The 24,823-nt window shown below is 38.0% G+C and overlaps 1 protein-coding gene and 2 pseudogenes across 4 annotated transcripts in view; 1 reads left to right on the forward strand and 2 right to left on the reverse strand.

Annotated features, from left to right (window-relative positions):
- Nucleotides 1-24,823, forward strand: part of PTPN4 (protein tyrosine phosphatase, non-receptor type 4) — a 251,583-nt gene that overhangs the window by 72,042 nt on the left and 154,718 nt on the right. The window lies entirely within an intron of this gene.
- On the reverse strand, nt 1,528-2,291 carry LOC100948832 (annotated as a pseudogene).
- LOC100948525 lies at nt 13,856-14,520 on the reverse strand (annotated as a pseudogene).

Raw genomic sequence — 24,823 nt, forward strand, 5'->3', positions numbered from 1 at the left:
AACCCACCACCTTAGGTGTACGTGGCTGGCGCCTTAGCCGGTTGAGCTATAGGCGCTGAGCCTGATTTTATATCTTGAGACATTATTGTATTTTTTGATCACTTCCAGGAGTTTTATGGTTGAGTCTTTGGGATTCTCTAAGTATAAGGTCATATCGTCGGCAAAGAGGGAGAGTTTGACCTCCTCTGCCCCTATTTGGATGCCCTTTACTTCCTTCTCTTGTCTGATTATATTGGCTAGGACTTCCATCACTATGTTGAGTAGTAGTGGTAATAGAAGACAACCTTGTCTGGTTCTACTTCTAAGTGGAAAAGCTGTCAGTTTTACTCCATTCATTATAATCTTAGCTGTGGGTTTGTCACAGATGGCTTCAATCAGTTTACGAAATGTGCCACCATACTTATTTTCATTAGAGTTCTGATTAGAAAAGCATGCTGATTTTTATCAAATGCTTTTTCTGCATCTATTGAGAGGATTGTTTAGTCTTTGATTTTGCTTCTGTTAATATGGTGAACATATGCAGTCCATAACATGTTTAACGTGTTAAACTAGCCTTGCATCCCTGGGATGAAACCTACTTGATCATGATGAATGTTTTTTTTTTTTAACGTGCGGCTGTAATCTATTGGCTAGGATTTTATTAGAAGTTTTGCATCTATATTGATTAGAGAAGTTGGTGTGAAGTTCTCCTTTTGAGTTGGGTCTTTTTGTGGTTTTGGTATCAAGGTGATATTTGCTTCATCGAACATGTTGGGGAAGATTCCTTCGTTCTCAAAGATTCCTTCATTCTCAATTTTTTGGAATAATTTGGGTATGCACTCAAAGTATGGGTATATGCTCTTCTTTGAGGTTTTTTTTTTAAAGCCAAAGGCATGTAAAAATATATTTTAACTTTGAAAATAACTTAGTACAGTAATACTTTGCTTGTGTCTTACCAACATGTAGCTGACAGTCAAATATTGTGATGTATATAAAACATATAGCGATATATAAGAACTAAAAGAAAATCTCCCAAACCCACAAAGTTGTTCAATGTAAAAACAGAGAAAAGCTTTATTACTGAAGAATTCGCTATTTTGAGCCCAAACAATATAAGGTAGAAAAGAGTCTAGAAAAAAGGGCTAGGTGTTAAATATATTTTGACTTCACATTGGAGTGTTGTGAAGTTCTGTCAAGTTACTTAACATGACTGACCCAGCCCTTCATAGCTAGTGCCAATCCCGGCCAAGCCAGGTTTCTTATGTGTCTGCAAACAACAAAAGTGAGCTGATCTGCTAAAAATGGGTCTGACTCAGTTTTTTTTGCCAAGGAGGATTTATTTATTTATTTATTTATTTCTGAACTGTTTGTGCAAACAGGTAAAAAAAATATATTTTTATAGGAGCATTATTTTAGAAAACCCATCATACAACTGCATACATAGCCCGGAAGCCCTTCTCTCAACTGTGCAACTGTGGTTAGTCTGGCTTAGTTTTTGTTTTTGTTGTCTGATGCTTTTTACCCTAGAGGAGAAGAGCTGGTATCCCGTTACTTATTTTTATCCATGACATTCACCACCTCATCTAAAAGTGAGGGCCCAAAGTCGAGCTGCAGGGAGAAGAGAAACCCTACCCTGTAAGATCAGAGAGTAACCTCTGACTTAGTCTTTCCCTCGATGAGCTCACACAGGGCAGGATGGTCGAAAATGTCCTCAACAGACCAGTCAGGGTACTGTTCTGGACAGGCTGGAGGAGTGGCTGTCCCTGCCCTGGTTGGACTGAGCTGCATACCCACTGCAGATCCAGCCCCATGAGGTGTCTCCCTGGTGGACTCTCCCTGTCTCTAGCAGACTTTTTCTCCTGAGCTTTCTCCTCCATGACAGGCTCACAGCTAAGCCTGGGCAGCTTTGCAGGCCCGAAAGGACTCCTGTTTAGAATTAAACATCACAGGTGACAATAAGGGCAGCATGAGAGCTTGAGACTTTCTGATGGTTGGGAGGGAGGTGGCATTTTTGAGCACCAGAGAAGGTGTTTCTGAGAACATAGTCTGAAGTGCTATTGGCCCAGAAGAACTCATTATGCCCAGGGAACTGGCCCACACATGCTGCTTCCTAGGTAAAAGTTCATAGTTCCCCTGAAGGAAAGAAATATCTCCAAAAACATCATACTGGCCCTCTTTGCCATGTGAATGGTGTGGCAAAAGTCTCCAAGGGGAAGACTGATCATATCAGGAGACAAAATGTCCCTCAGTTTAAATTTGTTTCCTTTCTTGTTATTGGCCCCTTTCAGATAAATTGGGATCTTGGTTAGCATCTTGGAATTTGAGAATTATCTGTTTCACAAGAGGGAAAAGAGGCTGCTTTCTTACAGATGTTGTATGTTTCTGAAAAATCCTGTTTGATAGGAATCATCAAATCATTTTTCTCAAGTGGCTTCTGAATTGACTCTGAAATGAGATGGGATCTAAGTAGGGCTTTCTGGGGAATTGGTTACATTATCCAGCTCCTTCTACAACAAGGAGAAACCAGAGCCTCCAAGAATCCCAGCAGCTACCCCCACACCTCCCTCTCCAGCCAGTGTGCGCAGATCCAGCCAGGTCCACTGGCATAGCGCCCGCTCACAGCATTATTGGCTCTGAGACCCTGTGAAAGGGGCCCAGGCTGGCGGCCGGGTCTCCAGGCTGGCCCCCCAGCTTGGGCCCCACTGCCACAGTGATAGAACTCTGAAGTTTTGATAGAACTCTGGTGTGAAGCTCCTGAAGTTTTGATAGAACTCTGGTGTGAAGCCATCTGTACCAGTGCTATTTTTTGTTGGGAGTTTTGTTTCTTCCATCTCAGTTCTTGAAATTGGTCTGTTCAAGAAATCTATTTCTTCTTGATTAAGTCTAGGCAGAGGATGTGATTCCAGGTACTAATCTATTTCCTCCACATTGTCAAATTTTGGGGCATAGAGTTTCTTGTACTCAGAGATGATCTCTTGTATGTCTGTGACATCTGTGTTATATTTCCTTTATCATTTCTGATTAGTTATTACAAATTTAACTTTTCTGTTTCTAGTTAATTTGGCCAAAGGTTTATCGATTTTTTTTTTCAAAAACCCAACTTTTTGTTTTGTTAATTTCCTGAATAATTCTTTTTTTTTTTTGTTTGTTTGTTTGTTTGTTTTTGAGATAGAGCCTCAAGCTGTTGCCCTGGGTAGAGTGCCATGGCTTCACTGCTCACAGCAACCTCCAACTCCTGGGCTCAAGCAAGTCTCCTGCCTCAGGCTCCCAAGTAGCTGGGACCACAGGTGCCCGCCACAACGCCTGGCTATTTTTTGGTTGCAGCCATTATTGTTGTTTGGCGGGTCTGGGCTGGATTTGAACCCGCCACCTTAGGTGTATGTGGCTGGCGCCTTAGCCACTTGAGCCACAAGCGCTGAGTCAATTCTTTTGTTTTCAATTTCATTCACCTTTGATTTAATTTTGGTTGATCTTTTCCTTTGCTGAGTTTGGGATGAGATTGTTCTTTGTCCAATTATGTAATGGTTCATGAGTTTGTTGATGTGCTCTCTGTTTTTCGAATGTAGGCATCTAATACAATAAATTTCCCTCTTAAGACTGCTTTTGCTGTATCCTGCAGGTTTTGATAATTTGTGTCTTCATGGTTGTTATGTTTGAGGAATTTAACGAAATCCTCTTTTATCTCTTCCTAAACTCATCATTCAGCATAAGGTTGTTTAATTTCCAAGTCTTTGTGTGGGGATGTACTTTTTTGTTGGAGTTGAGTTCCAACTTTATTACCTTGTAGTCTGAGAAGATACAAGTTATAATTTCTGTTCTTTAAATTTTGTTGAGATTTGATTTGTATCCTAAGATGTGGTTGATATTGGAGTATATATGGGCTGACGAGAAAAATGTATATTCCTTAGCTTTGGGTTATTATGTTCTGTATATGTCTATTAATTCCATTTGTACTAGAGTCACATTTAAATCCTTTGCATGTTTGTTTAGTTTCTGTTTAGAGGATCTGTTTAGTTTGGTCACCGTGGTATTAAAGTCCCTAGTTATTATGGTGCTATGGAATATCATATTGCTCAGTTGCCTCCAGATCTGTTTCAAAAATCTGGGAGCATTTAAGTTGGGTTGATAAATATTTAAAATTAAAGTGTCTTTTTGTTGTATTATTTTTTGACCATTATAAAGTGTCCATCTTTGTCTTTCTTAACTTTAGTTGCTTTAAATCTGCTTGTATGTGAAAATAAGATTGCAGCCCCTCCTTTCTGATTTCCATTTGCTTGAAATGCTGTTTTCCATCCCTTAACCCTGAGTCTTGATTTGTTCTTCAAGGCTATGTGTGCTTCCTGGAGAAGCATATGATGGCTTCTGCTTTTTTATTCAGTCAGCCAGCCTGTGCCTCTTCTGTGGTGAGTTCAGTCCATTGACATTTATTGAGAAAATTGGTAAGATGAAGAACTCCATTGCACTTATTTTGCAAAAGTCCATCATGTAGGTTTATTCTTTGGGCCATTATGGAAGCTATGTTTTGACCTTTAGCTTCTGAGTGTTTATTTTGCTGGTAGTCCATTGTGGAGTTTGGAGAATAGGTCTAAGTATTTCCTGTAGAGCTGGTTTTGTTGTGGCCAATTTCCTCAGTGCTTATTTATCTGTAAAAGATTTGAATTCTCCATCAGTTTTGAAGCTTAGGTTATCAGGATACAGAATTATGGGCTGAAAATTGTTTTGTTTAAGAATGTTAAAGGTGGATGCCCATGTTCTCCTGGCTTGGAAGGTTTCAGTTGAAAAGTCTACTTCATCCTAATGGCTCTGCCTCTGTAGGTCAGTTGGTGCTTAGTCCTGGCTACTTGCAGAATTTTTTCTTTCATCTTGACTTTTGACAGGTTCATCACAATGTGTCTTGGAGGGGCTCTATTTGAATTGAGATGACCTGGGTTCAATATCCATCTAAAAGGAGTGTGTTGGGGTCTTTACTAAAACTTGGAAGTTTTGCTTTATGATGGTCTCCAGTAGGGCTTCCATTCCCTTGAGACAATCTTCTTCCCCCTTGGTATCCCTATTTGTATATTTGAATGCTTCATGGAATCTCATAGTTCTCGAGAACTATAGTACGCACCTGTTTTGCTTTCTCTCTCTTCTTTTCTGCCTCTTTACCTACCTGGGTTAACTCAAAAACTTTATCCTCTAGCTCTTCTCTTAGGTTCTTTCTTCTCCATGATCTAATCTATTTTTGATACTTTCTACTGCATCTTTGTATTCCCTGCTTGTCTCCTTCATTTCCTTAAGCTCCGCCATATCCTTTCTATAGTCTGTATATCTCTCATCTGACTTTTGGTTCTGTCTTTCCATTTTCTCATCTATACCTTTTATTGTCTTTGTCATCCATATATATATATATATATATAGGTATTTCCAGCTGGATGACAGCCAGGTTTTCTTTTTCTTTTTTTTTAAATTTATTGTTGGGAATTCGTTGAGGGTTTCCTGACAAGAAACCAGGTTTCACTGATTAATAAATGCAAAGTCCCTCTTACAATCATGTCTTTCCCCCAAAAGGTGTGGGACACACCAAGATCCCCCCCTTCCCTCTGCTATTCCCTTCCCCACCCCTCTCTCCATCCCTCTCTCTGCTCTCCCCTTCTCCCCATGGAATGACCCCCACTGTGTCATTGTCATTAATTGTCCTCATATCAAAATTGAGTACATAGGATTCATGCTTCTTCATTCTTGTGATGCTTTACTAAGAATAACGTGTTCTACTTCCATCCATGTTAATACAAAGGATGTAAAGTCTCCATTTTTTAATGGCTGAACAGTATTCCATAGTATACATATATCACAGCTTGTTAATCCATTCCTGGGTTGGTGGACATTTAGGTTGTTTCCACATTTTGGCGATTGTAAATTGATCTGCAATAAACAGTCTATTGCAAGTATCCTTATGGTAAAAGGATTTTTCCTTCTGGGTAGATGCCCAGTAATGGGATTGCCGGATCAAGTGGGAGGTCTAGTTCGAGTTCTTTGAGGTTTCTCCATACTTCCTTCCAAAACGGTTGTATTAGTTTGCAGTCCCACCAGCAGTGTAAAAGTGTTCCCTTCTCTCCACATCCTTGCCAGCATTTGCAGTTTTGAGATTTTGTGATGTGCACCATTCTTGCTAGGGTTAGATGGTATCTCAGGGTGGTTTTGATTTGCATTTCTCTAATAATTAGGGATAAGCATTTTTTAATATGTTTGTTAGCCATTCATCTGTCTTCTTTAGAAAAGGTTCTATTCAAATCTCTTGCCCATTGATACATGAGATTGTTGGTTTTTTTCATGTGTATTAATTTGAGTTCTCTATAGATCCTAGTTACCAAGCTTTTGTTTGATTCAAAATATGCAAATATCCTTTCCTATTGTGCCATCCCTATTAAAATACCAACATTGTACTTTCAAGATTTGGGAAAAAAAGATTCTGCGTTTTGTATGGAACCAAAAAAAACCCCGTATAGCTAAGGCAATTCTTAGTAATAAAAACAAAGCTGGGGGCATCACCATACCAGATTTTAGGCTGTACTACAAAGCCATAGTGGTCAAGACAGCATGGTACTGGCACAAAAATAGAGACAGACATTTGGAATCGAATAGAAAACCAGGAAATGAAACTTAACATCTTACAACTACCTAATCTTTGATAAACCAAACAAGAACATACCTTGGGGGAAAGACCCCCTAATTCAATAAATGGTAGTGAGAGAACTGAATAGCCACATATAAAAGAATGAAACTGGACCTGCACCTTTCCCTACCTCAAAAATTGATTCAAGAATAATAAAGGACTTAAATTTAAGGTATGAAAGAATAAAAATCCTCAAAGAAAGTATAGGAAAAACACTGGAAGATATTGGCCTGGGGAAAGACTTCATGAAGAAGACTGCTGTGGCACTTGCAACAACAAAAATAAACACAATTAAACTGAAAAGCTTCTGTACAGCTAAGGAGACAACAACCAAAGCAAATAGACAACCTACACAATGGGAAAGGATATTTGCATATTTTATCATCCAAATTTTAAATTCTCTTTCTGTCAAGTCCATGGTTTCTTTATAGGTGGAGTCTTTTCTGCAGTAGCTGCCTCATGGTCCCTTGGGGGAGTTCCTGTTTTCGTTTTTCACATTGCCTGACTTTTTTTGTTAGTTTCTCCTCATGTGTTCTTTCTTCCTATTCACTTCCTTGTCCTCTTTTTCCCTTTTCACTATCTCCTGTTTAACTTCAAACAGAAGTCCTTGCATTGATGACAGTATGTTGCAATATGTCATTGGGACACCAGGTGGCACTGTGTTTCTTTTAGGAAATGGAGAACTCAGCCAACAACCTCTATGTTCCTTATTCTAAACTTAGTGGCCTCTGATGATTACCTGATTGCTTCCTAAGCATTCAGACCCTGCTGGGTTGGAATTTTAAAGTTCACAAGGATCCTTCAGAGGCAGGTCTCACAGTGTCCCCTGACTCCAGGTTTCGTGGGGTACAGGGAGTCCCTCAGCCTGTCTTAAGAGTGGAGTTCTGATCCTTATAGGTAGAATTGAAACAGCTATGCTTTAGGCCCCTGCTAAGACCTTCTCACCACCTTCTCAGAATGGCAGCCTCCTGTTTACCGTACTGAGACCTTCACAGGATGGCTGCCTCTCTAGCCACCAAACATATGTCAAGTCTACTCCAACTGGAATTCAAATCTGGTTGCTATATACTGTTCGAGTCTGCCCACTCTTCCAAGCTTGCCACTCAATGCATAGCTTCCCCCAACAACTGAAAACTCCCAAAAGGCTTCCTCCTATCCTAGGCCTCTGTGGGCAGCTGCTCGGCCACAGCCCATTGCAATTACTTGCTCAATTCAGATTTCCACTGCTCTGGGTCATACACTGTATCCAGCTCAACCCACCTCTTCAGTATTCTCCCTGAGCTATGACTCTGGGTAAGATCCTCCAAGAATGATTTTTTTTAAAGCACAATTTTTGCTTTTGGGGTTTTATAAACAGTAGATTGTGTAAAATCTAATTTCATGCACTTGAGGTCAGTCTGGTGCTTATCAATTTTCAGGATAGACCTTTCTTCATTCTGATCCTAGATGGAGGCAGAAAAACTTTTTTGTTCTCCTCCCAGGCTGGTTGGGAGTTTTTTCTCCCCTAGTCTACCTTTAATTGAGATATGTTGCCATCCAGAGTTTGGGCTTTCAGCAGGAAAGTCTTATCTCTGTATCTTACCTTATTTGGGCACAGGGCCTGCACATTGTCCTACCTGTGTATGATAAACCCAAATTATTTGGGTTTGTTTCTTTCTTCCAATGCCCACCTTTTTAAAAAGTTGATACAGGGTGGCATCTGTGGCTCAAAGGAGTAGGGTGCTGGCCCCAGCCCCAGCCAAAACTGCGCGCGCAAAAAAAAAAGTTGATACATAGCCAGGCCTGGTGTGTCACACTTGTAACCTAGCACTCTGGGAGGCAGGGGCGGGTGGATTCCCTGAGCTCAGGAGTTTGAGACCAGCCTGAGCATGATGAAAACCCCTGTCTATACTAAAAACAGAATTAGCCAGCCAGGAGTGGTGGTGGGTGTCCTTAGTCCCACCTACTCAGGAGGCTGAGGCCAGGGAATCTCTCAAGCCCAAGAGTTTGAGGTTTCTGTGAGCTATGATGCCATTGCACTCTACCCTTGTCACAGAATAAGATTCTGTCTCAAAATTTAAAAAATTAATGCATAATACTTGTATATATTTGTGGAAGTATATGTGATATGCCCAGAATGTATAATGATCAAGTTAGGCTATATTTAGGGTATCTACCACCTGGAATATTTGTCATTTTTATATGTTCAGAACATTTCAAGTCCTCTCTTCTAGCTGTTTTGAAACATACAATACTTTATTGTTAACTGTAGTCACCCTGCTCTATTGTTGAACATGAGCATTTATTCCATCTAACTATATGTTCATATCCATTAACTAACTTCTCACTCCCCATCTCTCTCCCATCCAGACACCCTTCTCATTATGTTTCTTGTACTTTAATAAGACTTCCATGACATTCCTGGCATAGTTTGTAACCAGCTTCTATTTTTTCCTTTCTTTATGCTGGAGGGTTTTTTTTTTTTCCAGCTTATCTATGCAAAGAAAAAAATACTACATTTTACCCAGCATGTCTAGGTATTTTGTTGCAGAGACTTTTTAGATTATTTGATTTTTTTTAAAACATCCTTCTCCAGTAATATAGTAAATTTTTCTATTAAATCATAGCTGTGTGCATTAATGAAATCATGGCGTACAATGTGCTGGTTTTATATACCATTTGAAATATTTTTATCAAACCAGTTAACATAGCCTTCACTGCATTTTCTTAGTAAATTTAACATGTACCCTTGTAAAATGCACCGTAGGTGTGGTCCCACCAGTTACCCTTCCTCCACCCATTTCCCTCACTTCCTCTCCTCTTCTTGGGCTATAATTGGGTTATAGCTTTCATATGAAAGCTATACATTGGTTTCATAGTAGGGCTGAGTATATTGGATACTTTTTCTTCCATTCTTGAGATACTTTGCTAAGAAGAATATGTTCCAGGGCGGCACCTGTGACGCAAAAGGGTAGGACACTGGCCCCATATGCTGGAGGTGGTGGGTTCAAACCCAACCTCAGCCAAAAAGAAAAGATGTTCCAGCTCCATCCATGTAAACATGAAAGAGGTAAAGTCTCCATCTTTTTAAAGGCTGTATGATATTCCATGGTGTACATATACCACAGTTAATCCATTCATGGGTCATTGGGCACTTGGGCTTCTTCCATGACTTAGCAATTATGAATTGGGCTGCAATAAACATTCTGGTGCAAGTATCTTTGTTATAAAGTGACTTTTGGTCTTCTGGATATATACCTGGTAGAGGAATTGAAGGATCGAATGGCAGGTCTATTTTTAGATCCGTAAGTGATCTCCAAACATCTTTCCAAAAGGATTGTATTAGTTTGCATTCCTACCAGTAGTGCAGAAGTGTTCCCTTTTCTCCACATCCACGCCAACATCTCTGGTTTGGGGACTTTGTGATGTGGGCTAATCTTAGATGATATTTCAAAGTGGTTTTGATTTGCATTTCTCTGATGATTAAGGGTGATGAGCATTTTTTTCATGTGTCTGTAGGCTGTGCACCTGTATTTTTCAGAGAAGTTTCTCTTCAAGTCCCTTGACTACCCTAAGATGGGGTCACTTCTTTTCTTGCTTAAACATTTGAGTTCTCTATGGATTCTGGGTATTAAACCATATTCTGGGTATGTCAGAGACATAACCTGCATATATCTTCTCCCATTCTGAGGGCTGTACCCTTGCTTTACTTACTGCGGTTTTGGCTGTGCAGAAGCTTTTTAGTTTGGTCAGATCCCAGTAATGTATTTTTGGTGTTGCTTCAATTGCCCAGGGGTTTGCCCTCGTAAAATATTCTCCCAGGCCGATTTCTTCACGTGTTTTCCCTACACTTTCTTCTAGTATTTTTATAGTTTCATGTCTTAAGTTTAAATCTTTAATCCAGTGAGAGTCTATTTTAGGTAATGGTGGGGATGTTAAAATTTTGAAATAAGCCATACAAAGCAATTATATATTGTCACCTTAACTAATTTCTCTTCAGATGGAAAGACTAAATAATAAATCACCTTATATCGCTAACAGTGGCAAAGTTATTCTTTGAAGCAAACTTTTGCATAGTGCCTCTAAGCATCCAAGTTTTGCTACTTAACTACTTGTATGATCTTTTAGAAGTCTCTATAATCTCCCTGTGCCTTATTTTCTTCATCTTTAAATTAAGAGCCGCCCCCCCCTTTTTTTTTCTGAGACAGAGTCTCATTCTATTGCCCTGGGTAGAGTTCTGTGGTATCCTAGCTTATAGCAAATTTAAACTCTTGAGCTCAAGAGATCCTCTTGCCTCAGCCTCCCAAGTACCTGAGACTATAGACATCCACCACCATGCCTGGCTTACTTTTTAACGTTTTAATAGAGACAGTGTCTTACTTTTGCTCAGGTTGGTCTTGGACTCCTAAGCTGAGGCATTTCACCTGCTTCAGCCTCCCAGAGTGCTAGGATTATAGACTTGAGCCACTGTATGCAGCCTAAAGATTCGTAATAGCATCTACCTCATAGGGTTGTTTTCATGATCAAATGAGTCAGTATGTATACACCAACGTTGAACAGTAGTAAGTTAATAAATGTTAGCTATTGGCCACGAGAATTAGTCACTATTTTTTCCTTTTCCTCACCCCTTCCCTCCTTCTCTGTCTGGTCTCCCCTTCCCCCATACCCCACCGTGTCATTGTCATTAATTGTCATTGTCCTCATATCAAAGTTGAATACATAGGATTCATACTTCTCCATTCCTGTGATGCTTTACTAAGAATGTGTTCCACCTCCATCCAGGTTAGTACAAATGCTGCAAAATCTCCATTTTTTTAATGGCTGAATAATATTCCATGGTGTATATATCTCTCTCACAGTTTACCAATCCATTCCTGGGTTGAAGGACATTTAGGCTATTTCTACATTTTAGCAATTGTAAATTGGGCTACGATAAACAGCCTAGTACAAGTCTTTGTAATAAAAGCGTTCTTCTTCCTTCTGGATAGATGCCCACTAATGGGATTGCAGGATCAAACTGGAGGTCTAGGTTGATTTCTTTGAGGTTTCTCCATACTTCCTTCCAAAAAAGTTATATTAATTTGCAGTCCTACCAGCAGTAAAAGTGTTCCTTTCTCTCCACATCTGCGCCAGCACCTGTGGTTTTGAGATTTTGTGATATAGGCCATTCTCGCTGGGGTTAGATGATATCTCAGGGTGGTTTGGATTTGCATTTCTCTAATAATTAGGGATGATGAGCATTTTTTTCATGTGTTTGCTAGCCATTCGTCTGTCTTCTTTAGAGAAGATTCTGTTTATCTCTCTTCCCCATTGATGTATGGGATTTTTTTTTTCTTGTGAATTGAAGTTCTGTATAGATACTGGTTATTGAGCTTTTGTCTGACTCAAAATATGCAAATATCCTTTCCCATTGAGTAGATTGTCTATTTGGTTTGGTTGTTGTCTCTTTGGCTGTACAGAAGCTTTTCAGTTTAATTAAATCCCATTTGTTTATTATTGCTGTTGTTGATATTGCCATGGCAGTCTTCCTCATAAAGTCTTTTCCCAGGCCAATATCTTCCAGTGTTTTTCCTGTTCTTTCTTTGAGGATTTTTATTGTTTCATGCCTTAAATTTAAGTCTTTTATCCATCTCGAATCAATTTTTGTGGGTGGAACAAGATGTGGGTCTAGTTTCAGTCTTTTACATGTGGATATTCACTTCTCCCAGCACCATTTATTGAATAGGGAGTCTTTTTCCCAGTGGATGTTCTTGTTTGGTTTATTGATGATTAGATGGCTGTAAGTTGTGGGTTTCATTCCCTGGTTTTCTATTTGCTTCCAAGTGTCTATGAGAATCTCAATTTTAATAAAGTTAAATAAGTTCTGTCAGGAAAAGTATGTTTAGAGGAAAAACAATCACTAGTTAATTTCTCTTTAGATGTATTATCCCTTCAGCCTTAGAGAGTCCCTCAAATGCTTTATTCTCTAACTCAGGGGTTCTCAAACTTTTTAAACAGGGGGCCAGTTTACTGTCCCTCAGACCACTGGAGGGCCGGACTGCGGGCCCCGAGACTAGTCGGCTGCTAAGCAGGACAGGCAGCAGCGGCAACTCAGAGGGCCAGATAAATGTCCTAGGCAAGCTGCATGTGGCCCATGGGCCGTAGTTTGAGGACAACTGCTCTAGCTGATTGTCTTGTGAAATAAGAAAAGCTGAAGGTTCAGCAAAATCTACAAGGGAGCACATTAAAAAAAAAAAAGCATATAAACTACAAAATTGCAGGCCACCATGTTGGCTCACACCTGTAATCCCAGCTTTTGGGGAAGCTGAGGTGGTAAGATTACTTGAGGCCAGGAGATTGAGACAACCCTGGGCAACATAGAGAAACTCCATTTCTACAAAAAAAAATAAATAAAATAAAATAAAAATTAGCCAGGTGTGGTGGGGTACACCTTTAGTCACAGCCACTCAGAAGGTTGAGTCATAAGAATCACTTGAGCCCAGGTATTGAAGATTGCAGTGTGCTATGGATTACATCATTGCACTCTAGCCCTCTCTTAAAACAAGAGAGCAAAGAAAGGAAAGGGAGGAAGGGAGAGAGGAGAGAGAGGGAGGGAAGAAGAAAGGAAGCAATCAAGCTTCTGTGTGCCATTTTTTATCATTCACTCATTCTCTTACTCAACTAATCAAATATTTATTGGCTGCCTTATTTAATAGCCTACTAAGAATTTTGATAATGTGGATAATATATCAGAGTTCTTCACCTGTTTTCTTACTCTTTATTGTGACCATGGGTAATTTTATCTGCTTCATGGCTTCATTTGTCATACTGATGACTTTTGTTTCTTCATAAAGGCTTGTTCTTAAACTGGAAAGGTTTGAGAAAAGCATTGTCTAATTTTTAAGACAGAGGAACATAGAGAAAAGGTGGGATTCATTGTCTGACTTGGGACCTAGCAGATACAAAAGCAGACTGTTCTGACTCAAGGTCCACCTAGACCCTGGAGAGGTTTTGTTGCCTGGGGAAGGCTAGTGAAGCCCATTCTACTCCCACTCTTGACAGGAAGAATTCTACAGCTAATCTACCACAGTGTTCCAACTGAAGCATAAATTAAAAACTATAGAAACTTTCAAATTAACATCTAAATTTTACAGTGTAGCATTTCAGCAACAAATAACCTCAGAGAGCTCATCTCAAAAATGAAATAGAACTATTGCTCAGACATCTGAAAAGTGAAGCCTTACCCCACTCTCAGGCTCAGGCTTACACATAGGGTGCCGATGGCTCCTTGGCAGCCCCTGTCACAGTGGCATCTTCATACGGGGCTAACGGCACCAAAAAGTGTCATTGCTGATGACATAAACCAGGACATTGGAGGAATTCCTGCTGTTGATGTATTTGTAGCAGTTCCAAACACAGCTAATCAAGTAACCCTTAAAAGTCAAGATAATGCTAATGAACAGAATAAGGACCAAACAGTTATGATTCACAGACATGATATTATCTTTGAAGGGAAAATTAGGAGGCAGCTGCCCTATGTACTCCTGAATGGAGTTTGGATAAAGAAGCACAGTAACTGCAACCAAGGTGTTCAGGGCAAAATTAGAGATCTGGTAGCAGAGGAAGGGGATAGTGCAGGCAGCGTGTTGCTTGTATGCTCCATAAGTAGCCATTGCACATGCTAGGATCGTGAGAAAAGAAATTGCAATAGCAATACACATGTTGGCATCATCCATGAACTCAAAGTCACCTCCTAGTTCAGAACTTGAAATGCTGATCCACGTCAGCCAGGGTGCTCAATAAAATCAGCAGTACCTTGGCATTGATGATCAGGTACTAGATGCCGAATAGGATTGTGCCAGTGCAGACATGGCAGTGCAGGCAGCAGCTTTGGAGTAGAATGTTGTCTGGGATGCGACCATCTTCATAGCTCCAGCTGCAGGCAAAGTGTCACGGTTAACGAACCTGTAAGGGGCGTTCACTATTGCTTGCTGCACAGGAAACCAATTCTGAGACAACGAGGATTATCAAGGAAGAATTTATTTAGAAGATGTGTTGACTGGGAAGGGGAGGCACAGGTTACCTGAAATCCACCTCTCAAATTAGTAGGGTTAAGGGGTTTTTAGTAGATGAAAATCAATAATGCATAGGAGTGTACTCCTTGTATGTTTACAGGGCATCCAAGTGCAGTGGGGAACCTGCTAGTTCATGTATCCCGTGAACAGAAAGTGGTGGATGAATCCCTTCCCGTGATAGGATCTTAGTATTATAACGAGGTAGGGATTATTAGCCTTGTGCACAGGCTCAGTGGCTCTTGATCACAATCGCTTATCTTGACTTTCTCTGGACATTCTGGTAGTATAAAGTTCTGTAGTTATCTCAGGGCTGCAAGGAGGTTCTGCTGTTTCCTGGGACAAACTCAAAGAAATTCTATCAGTGTACAGAAAATTACAAAGTTCTGTTCACTAGTTTGTCCTGAGATCCCTTGTCTCTTCTCTGCTTTTTCTAAGACTGCTATTGCTAGGCCACTGGAGCCGAGATAACACTGTTTCATCCCTGTTCATTGAAGGCCGCTCAGCTGCCTGCTTCGGTTCTAATGTGAACATTAAAAACTCCTTTTGAATATGAGGGAGCTAAGACACTAGAGATTGGTAAAACCAGTCATATCACAAGTACACATCCAAGTTTTTAGGAGCATTGACCGTGTCACCCTGTTCCTGTGGCCTACTTGTCCCCTGTGACTCAGGCCTACTTGCCTGCCCCTTCCGTCTTCATTCCACGTTCTCTTGAGTGCTCTGAGTGGTGGCAGCATGGGTGGGGCATACTGATGACTTTTAAACCTGTATTTCTTATTTAACAGAAATTCATTCATTGTTTCATTGAACAAATATTGATAGAGTGACTAACGTGTGCTTGTCAGTATTCTAGATTCTACGGATTCACCAGTTAAGATTCAGTTTTTGTGGAACTTATTTTCAAGTATGAGACACATAAATATACAAATATGTCTTAATAACTAGGAAGAAAATGAAAGTATTGTAAGGGGATGGAATGAGATGGAGGGATGGGAGGTATATATAATACGGTCAGGAGGTGATAGTAGAGCAGAGGCATCAATTAAGTGAGGGAACAAGCCATGAGAAGGACTGTTAGAGTAGTGAATGTTAGGAATACTTAAAAGTACTTACAAATCATTTGACTAACTTGTTCTTGTTAAGCATATCAGAAGTAGTAGCAATTTTTAAGCTTAGTGTGTTTGGGAAAATCACGAAGGCTGTAGCTAGGCAAGAACGTGTAAACAGAGAGGTATACCTTAGTAAGACGAGGACTAGATCAAATAGCACCATGTTAAGCCTCAGTAAGGAATTAGAAATTTATTTTTATTCCTTTTTCAGTTGGATTTTTTTTTTTTAATGTCTCCCACCTTTCCTTCTTTGGTTGAATCATAGGTGCTCAAAAAATTCAGCTTCAGGTATTAGAACTCAACTTTTTTCATGGACTGCAATATTTGTTATATCGTTTATTTTCGTGAGTGGCACTACCAGCTACCCAGCTGACTAATCTGGAAATGCAGGCATCATCCTTTATGTCCCACCTTCTCTCTCCTATGGTCAGTTGCCTTTTTCAATTCTGCCTTTTTTGGTTTAACTTCATCCTCTTGGCTATCACTCTAGTTTACGCCTTCATTGTCCTACAGTAGTCTCTGATTGGTCTTTGTCTTTCTTCTTAACATCGTTTCATTGTGCAAAGCCACATACATATTACTGGTCACAGTTTATTATATTGATTCTGTTTCTCAAAGTTCAGTGTTTCCTTTTTTGCTTGAGTCTTATTATTTATTATCCTTATTCTCTCCACCTGGCACACCCCCTTCCAAAACTGTCCTGCTTCTACTCATCCTTCACTTGCAACTTAAAACTCCCTTGTTCCAGGAAAGATTTCCTAGCACTCTTGAATGAATTACAGGCTGCTTATCTATGATTCCCTTATAATTGAATTACTTATTAAATTACTTGTCTTCATTCCATTGCTCTCCATTCAGGTCCCCTTCTCCAACATAATACCTGTGAGAATATTAATTTTATGAGAAATTATTTTCATTAACTTTTATTTAGTCTTGTGTTCTTGATTCCAGGAATGTTCCTAACACATGATAGGTTCTCAATACCTATTTATTGCATTTTGTTTTACTCTCAAAAGAGTTACATTGTACTAATAACACTTTTTTTTATTTACACGATTACCAGTGTACACACTAATAACACATGTATGATATTTCACTTCCTAATTGTTTCCAGAATCATCTGAAGTGAGTGATGAAAGGATAAAAACTTCAAATACATAAATATGATTAATAAATGTTGGCGTTGTCCAAGAAGTACTTACAAATCATTTGACTCACTTGTTTTTGTTAAGCATATCAGAAGTAGCAATTTCTAAATACAAAAAAAACTTTTGTTTTTTAGTTACTTCACATTTAAAATATGGCAATAAAACTAAAACTGTAAGCAGGCAGCCAAACACTGATATGAAACTGTAGGCCAGAATGTCCAAGTAGTTCCTATAAGGTAGAGGTTCCTTGGTAGTAGAAGTATATAAAGGTGTTTCAGTACTTAGGGTAGCTATCAACTACAGTGAAATTGTACAAGATGCAGTTGTAGGCTTTATTAGTTCTGCTGTATATTGTTTTGTCCATTAGTTAATGGTATTTTAAATTTGTCATCAGTGTGCAGCTTGCCTAGAGAAAAAGTTGTCTTGAATTTGAGAAAATAAACCTTAGAGTTGTGACCTATTAACAACTTTCTTTCAGGCTCGGCGCCTGTGGCTCAAGCGGCTAAGGCGCCAGCCACATACACCTAAGGTGGCGGGGTCGAATCCCCAGCCCGGGCCCGCCAAACAACAATGATGGCTGCAACCAAAAAATGGCCGGGCGTTGTGGTGGGCACCTGTAGTCCCAGCTACTTGGGAGGCTGAGGTAGGAGACTCGCTTGAGCCCAGGAGTTGGAGGTTGCTGTGAGCTGTGATGCCATGGCACTCTACCCAGGGGGATAGCTTGAGGCTCCGTCTAAAACAAACAAACAAACAAACAAAAAACAACTTTCTTTCAAGTGGAAGGTGTAATGGGAAAACAGAGGGAGGGCCATCTAATTCAGAGTAACGAACAGAGACTTCAAATAGAAGTTTGAAACTTTTTTTTTTTTTTTGAGACAGAGCCTCAAGCTGTCCCCCTGGGTAGAGTGCCGTGGCATTACAGCTCACAGCAACCTCCAACTCCTGGGCTCAAGCGAGTCTCCTGCCTCAGCCTCCCAAGTAGCTGGGACCACAGGCGCCCGCCACAACGCCTGGCCATTTTTTGGTTGCAGCCATCATTGTTGTTTGGCGGGCCCGGGCTGGGGATTCGAACCCGCCACCCTAGGTGTACGTGGCTGGCGCCTTAGCCACTTGAGCCACAGGCGCCGAGCCAGAAGTTTGAAACATTTTTAAAAATATTTTTTCACATTAAAAATAACCTAGAGGAGAAAGCATGAAACACGAAGTTAAAACCCTGTTCTCACTTCAGTTTACCACAATAATGAACTTGTGTATTCTTTTTAAAAATTTTATGTTTTTTTCTTAATTTATAATTAATATGAAGGCACATATAATTAGGCCACATTTGCTTGCACATGTAAGGCAAAGTCTAAGTTATAGCCATGTTTCCCACGTAGGAAATATGCTGTAATCCTGGACATTGTTCTGCGAGGGAGGAAGGAACTTGCTGTCCTATAGGCCTCACCCACCTTGGACTTGATTGAGTTTTTTTCCCACGTGAGCATATTGTTGTTAATCTACAAGTTTCAAATTAACATTGAGTACATGTGATACCTGTTTAACCTATGTAATCTTACATATTTTCTACATAGGAAGACTTTTTTTTTTTTTTTTTGAGACAGAGTCTTTCTCTGTCACCCTCAGTAAAGTGTCACATAGCTCATAGCAACCTCAATCTTTGGGCTCAGTGACCTTCTTGCCTCCTCCTCTCGTGTACCTGCCACAACGCCCTGCTAAGTTTTCTATTTTAGTAGAGATAGGGTCTCGTTCTTGCTCAGGCTGGTCTTGAACTCCTGCTGAGCTCAAGCAGTCCACCCACCTTAGCTTACAAGAATGCTATGATTACAGGTGTGAGCCACAGAGAACATTTACTGTTTTCTGTTACTTGCTGCTTTCACTCATTCTTTTTGGATGTTTTCTACATCAGTATACACAATCTTTCATTTTTCTTGATTATAGAGTACTCCATTGAATACACATTTTTCTATAACAATGCAGCAGAGATCATATTTGTACAGTATCTCTATTTGTATGTGTTTATTTAGCTATAGTACTAGTGGTATAGTAGCTAGGTCAAAGAGATATATATTTTTAGTTATCTTGGGGAGTCACAGGTGTCACAGTCACTAGATGTCACATCTAAAAGGCTTGTATAGATTTACATAATTTATAGTCCCTCTACCAGTTTATGAATGTATCTCTTCTACTCCTTTCCCCTACTTACTATTCAGCAGCTTTCTAAGTAATCATAGACCTTTACCACATGTATAAGAATAGCACAATAAATGGTGGGAATGACTACTCACTGAAAAATTGACGAAAGGGTCATAAGCCTGCTGTTATTTCATTCATAGTTTCAATGTTACAGTGTGCTTGTGCTTGAGGAAACTAATCTTAACTGGATTCAGGGTAACAATATCCACAAGAGGAAATACAGAAAAGTAAAGAGGAATGAGTCTCATTTTAATATAAGCTTAGTTCCTGGAAATAATCTTTCAACATTTGACCACAGTAATCTAAGTATTAATTATAACTTGTTAATAGTTTACAACATAATATAGTTTTGTTTATTCTTCACATAGATGTTTTTAGCTATTTTACAGAGGAATAGAATTAAACTCAGAAAAATTAAGTTGCCTAACATCACAGATTTTAATGGTGGAGCTGCTTTTGTGTTTGTTTTAGAAATCATGTTGCATTTCTAATCTATGGAAGGAAGTGTGTATCGTCCTACTGTAGGGTCTGCAAAATATTGATAACAGAGGCTCAGTAAAAGTCCTTGATGACTTCTCTTTTGAGAAAAAAGATTTTGAAGGCTTTAACAGCATCAGTAGAATTTAAGAATAAAAAGAAGTGGTAATGAGTAACTCAAAGAATACATGTCACCTTACTGTTTTGACTTTTACTATGGATAGTTGTAAGCATATAAAAGTAGAAGGAATTATAAAGTGAATTTTTGTATACCCAGATTTTGATAGTTGTCAACTCATAGCCTCTCCTTTTCATGGTGGAAATTTACTCAACATAAAGTGACAATTCTCTGAGTGCTATAGCTTGGTGGTTAGAGCGCTGGCTTGCAAACCAGGGGTTATGACTTTGGACCTCACCTGGGCCTGATTTTAAAAAAAGTGACAACTCAAAAATTATATAAAGCAAAAATCTTGAGATTTACTTATTTTATAATAAAATAGCTATTGAACACCTGTTGTTGATAGGCACATGTAAGGGGGCTTTTGTTTTTCCTGTTTATTTTGAAATAATTGTAGGCTCATAGGAAGTTGGAAATACAGTACAGAGAAAGGTCCCAGGGACCCTTCATCCAGCTTCTCACAATGGTAACATCTTCTATAGTTACAGTACAGTATAATATTATAGTTATATAATTAGCACAACGTCAAAACTTTATGTATTAACATTGATACAATCTACAAATCTTATACAAGTATCAGATTTTACATACTCTCATTTGTATGTGTGTATGAATATATGAATTGTTTTTCGCATATATGGATTCCTGTAACCACCACTGTAATCAAAGTATTAAATATGATGTTAGTTGTGGAGTTTCATAGATGTTCCAGTTCATGTTAGGAAGTTTCTCTATTAATAGCTTGCTGAGAGTTTTATTAGGAATGAAAGTTCAATTTTTAAAATGTTTTTTGTACATCTGTTGAAATAATTCTGTGATTTTTCTTCATTAGCCTGTTGATATGGTGAATTACAATAAAACAAATGAATACATTTTGAACAAACAAAATATTGTAGATTACATTGATTTAGAAGAATGGGTATGAAGTTCTTTAAATTTATGTGTTTTTTTAATTCACTAAGGAAATCGTCTGTACCTGTTCATTTCTTTATGAGAAGTTATGAAGTTTTAAATTCAGTATCTTGTTAAAGGTATATTTAAATTCTTCTGTTTATTTGATCATAATAGTGTAAGATCTTTTTATTTTTCCTGTGACTTCTGTATGCTTGTGCGTTTAGTTCTGATTTTAGTAATTTGAGTCTTTACTTTTTTTCTTTTCCTATAGTATGAAGCCTCTGATGTTGCTTCTCAGAATTCATAGACTTGGGCACTCACACAGTCACTTTGACACGGCAGTGGTTTATCAGGCTACGATCCCTGATTTCTCTCTTAGATTATCTGCCTCTGTCAATTTCATATGCAGTGGTTAGGTTTCAGTAATTGTCTGATTTATTATTTTCATTAATGCAAAAATAAGGGCTAAATTGTCCCACAGTCTTCAACCAGTTAAATCTGGGCCCTTTTGCAGGAATAGTTTTTGAGCCCAATTTTTGAGATTTGTGGTAATCCGAAAAGGGCTCTTATTATCTTATTTATTTTATCTTCTTATGACTGTATTTATCTCTGGTAAACTAGCTGACCTGTGGTTTAGGTTGTTATCCTAGAACTACCAGCCTCCTCTTAATTGTTCACTACCAAAATCTCCAAAATACAGTTCTTGGGGCCCATTTGTCTTTAATACAACGTTTCCACTGCTCTGAAGCTGAGAAAGGACAATGAGTGATCTGCTTCTCTTGGAGTGACATAAGCTGGGCACAGGCTAGGAACAGTATCCTCTGGTATACTTGGCTTGCCTTTCCCAGCATGGAATTTGTGCCCTATGAGTAAGCTGAGAGGCAAGGATGATTGAGCCTCAGTATTCTTAACATTCTGTTACTTAGAGTCGCACCCTGTGAGTGAGGGTTGGATAAAGGAAAGTTATCTCTCACTTCTTTGCCACACCACTCAAGAATTGAAAATGTAACATACCATGAGAAATGTTAGAGGCCTACCCCTCCCATATTCTTGACTAAGATGGTGGGGGGATTACCACTTCCTGGCCACACTTGGCCAGAGTTGACCCTTGGCCTGGGGGGAAAAAAAGAGAAAATGGGTTGTAGGCTGTTCTGTAATTTTGCAGGCTTTCTTTAATAAATATTTTATTTGTTGTATGTCTGTTCGGTGGATTCCCTTTAAATTCTTGCATTTGTTTTTGGACCTGCTTGGAGCAGGTCTGTGGTGTTCTTTTCTATACTTTATCACTTGACTGATTTTTGAGCATTGAACCAGCTTTTACTCTGAGAATGACCCCATTTTGTCATTATGTATAATTATTTTGAGATAAATGCTCAATTCCATTAATGTTATTGAGGATTTTTGTATCTGTGTTCATGAGAAATGTATCAGTTTATAGTTTTCTCTTTTGTACTGTCTTTGGTTTAAGTTCCAGGCTTATACTGGTTTTATAGAATGAGTTCAGAAGTTTTCTATCTTCTATTTTCTTGAGGAAGTTTGAGTGGAATTTCTCTTAATTCTCATTTAAATTTTTGTAGACATTGAAATCCTCAGACCTAGGAGATTTTGTTTCTTGGGAAGTTTGTTTTGAAACCATAGTTTTAATTTTTTAAGTTATTCTATACCTGTTAAGATGATCTGTTTCATAGTGAATTACAGGTTTTTGCTTTCTGAGGAAATCAGTTTGTTCCATCCAAATTGTCAGATTATGTGTATATATTTGTTTTTCCTGTTTTTTTACCTTGTTAATGTTGGACTGTGTAGTGATATCCTCAGTTTCAATTCTGTAATTGGAGATTTCTGTCTCCTTCTTGGTAGTCTTGTTAGAGGTTTATCAATTTTATTGATCTTGTCAAAGAACTAGATTTTTTACTGGTTTTATCTGGTTTTTGTTTTCAAAAACTTACATTTCTGCCCTTACCTGTATTACTTTCTTCTTTTGGTTTGTTGTGCTCTTTTTCTAAGCTTTTTTTAACATGAGCTTAGACTATCTATTGATTTGAGATCTTTCCTTCTTCTAATGGAAGCATTTAGGTTTACAAATTTTCCTGAGTGCTGCTTTGATTGTATTCTACACATTTTGGTATTTTCAGTTTTCTTTTTAGTGTTTTTTATATCCCTGAGTTCACTTTTGTCCTGTGGATTATTTGTAAATAAATTTTCTATCTTTCATTTTCTATTTTGATTTCATTCTGCTCACAGAACATACTATATGATTTTAGTTATTTTTAATGGTATGGTTTGTTTTATGACCCAGGATATTAACTATCGTGTGACTGTTCCATGGACGCTGGAAAAGAGTGCATATTCTGCTGTTGTTCAGAAGAGTGTCCTAGAAATATCATTTAGATCCTGCTAGTTAACATTTTGTTGAGTTCTTTTCTATCCTAGCTGTTATTTCTGTATAACAATTCTAATAATTGTTGAGAGAGGTGTTGGCATCCCTAGTTAAATTAGTATTTGTACATTATTTTCTAATTTTTCTTACAGTTCTATTAATTTTTGTTTTGTGTATTTTTTTCAGCTATATTCTTTTCTTCATAAATATTATGTAATGTCCTACTTTGTCCTTGGTAAAATTTGTTCTCATAAGTAAAACAACTCTATTCTGAGTTTCTTCATGTTATTTCCTTTCTGGTTGGAGAACTTTCTATGGGAAGTTTTAAAATTTTATCCATTTTCAAAGGGATAAAGGGATTTGAAATAAGTTTTTCTTTTATAGTTGGGTCATGAGTTTTTCCCCACTACTTTGCAAGTCTCTAATTGGTTTATTTATTTACTCTAATGTAATAACTGATAATTAAGTTGGCTATTTTATTATTTTCTGCCATTTATTACTGGATTAGTTTATTGCATGTTTTCTCTTTGTTCTGCTTTTCATTTCTCGGTTTTTATTTTTCTCTTCTTATAGATTATGTGAACATTTGTAGAATTCCACTTTCATATATTGTCTTGGAGAATATCTGTTTGACTAGGGTTTTTTTGTGGTTGCTTTTGGTATAACAGTGTACATCTATAAATTTTTATAGTATATTGTTAACATTTTACCACTTTGAATAAAACATAAAAACTTATCTATCTTTAGATATCCGTATCTTCCCCTTTTGCAATACAATTATAATTGTATATATTTCCCTATAATAGTTACTAGATTTTTTTTACACATACATTGAGCATCACATAAGATAGTTATAAAACATAATTTAAGCTTGAAGAGAAGGATAAGCTGTTATATTTACTTTTATTTTATTGCTTTTCTTTTCTGTTCAGAGCTTCTTTATGTTATTCCCTTTCTGTTTGGAAGACTTCGTATAGGCATTCTGTCAGGAATAATCTGTTGATAAGTTGTCATTAACATCATTGTTTACATTCCTATAGAATTATTTTCTATTGATACAGAATTTTGTAACGAAAGTGATTTTTTTTTCAGCACTTGAAAATTTTTGTACACTTCCTTCCTAGCCTTCCTAATTATGAGAAATTCTGATTTTAGTTGTCATTGCGTATAGGTAATGTCTTTTTTTCTAGTTGCTTTCAAGATTTTTAGTTTGTATTTAGTTTTTAGTATTTTGATTATGATGTGTCACAGGATAAATTCATTTGAATTCATTTTGTTTGGGAAAAACTTGGATTCTTGAATCTTTTTCTTTTTGCTAAATTTACATAAATTTTAGCTACTGTTTCTTCAGATACTTTATTTTATTGTGTTAAAACTCTCTCATCTCGTCTAGAGTTGCTAATGAAATTAGCATTACATACTTTTTTCTTGTCCTGCAAGTCTCTGAAGCTGAGGCTCATGTCTTTGTCTTTTGTTTTTTTGTCTGTTTTCTGCGCTTTGTTCATATTGAATGTTTTCTGCTGATCTGTCTTAAAGTTCATTGATTTTTTTCTTTTCTCACTTTTATTTTTCTCTTGAGCCCATCTAATCAGTTTTTACTTCTGTGTCTGTACTTTTCAGTTATATAATTTCCATTTGGTTCTTTTATGTTTTCTATTTGCTGAAAATATTCTATTTTTTCCTCCAGTTTTCTGTTGACCAGCAGCCATAATGGCTCATTGAAACATTTTTATGATGGCTGCTTCCAGATCTTTGTTAGATTATTCTAACATCTGAGTCA

This window comes from Otolemur garnettii, unplaced genomic scaffold (genome assembly GCF_000181295.1).
Source record: "Otolemur garnettii isolate 467f Iridium unplaced genomic scaffold, OtoGar3 scaffold00059, whole genome shotgun sequence".
NCBI lineage: Eukaryota > Metazoa > Chordata > Mammalia > Primates > Galagidae > Otolemur > Otolemur garnettii.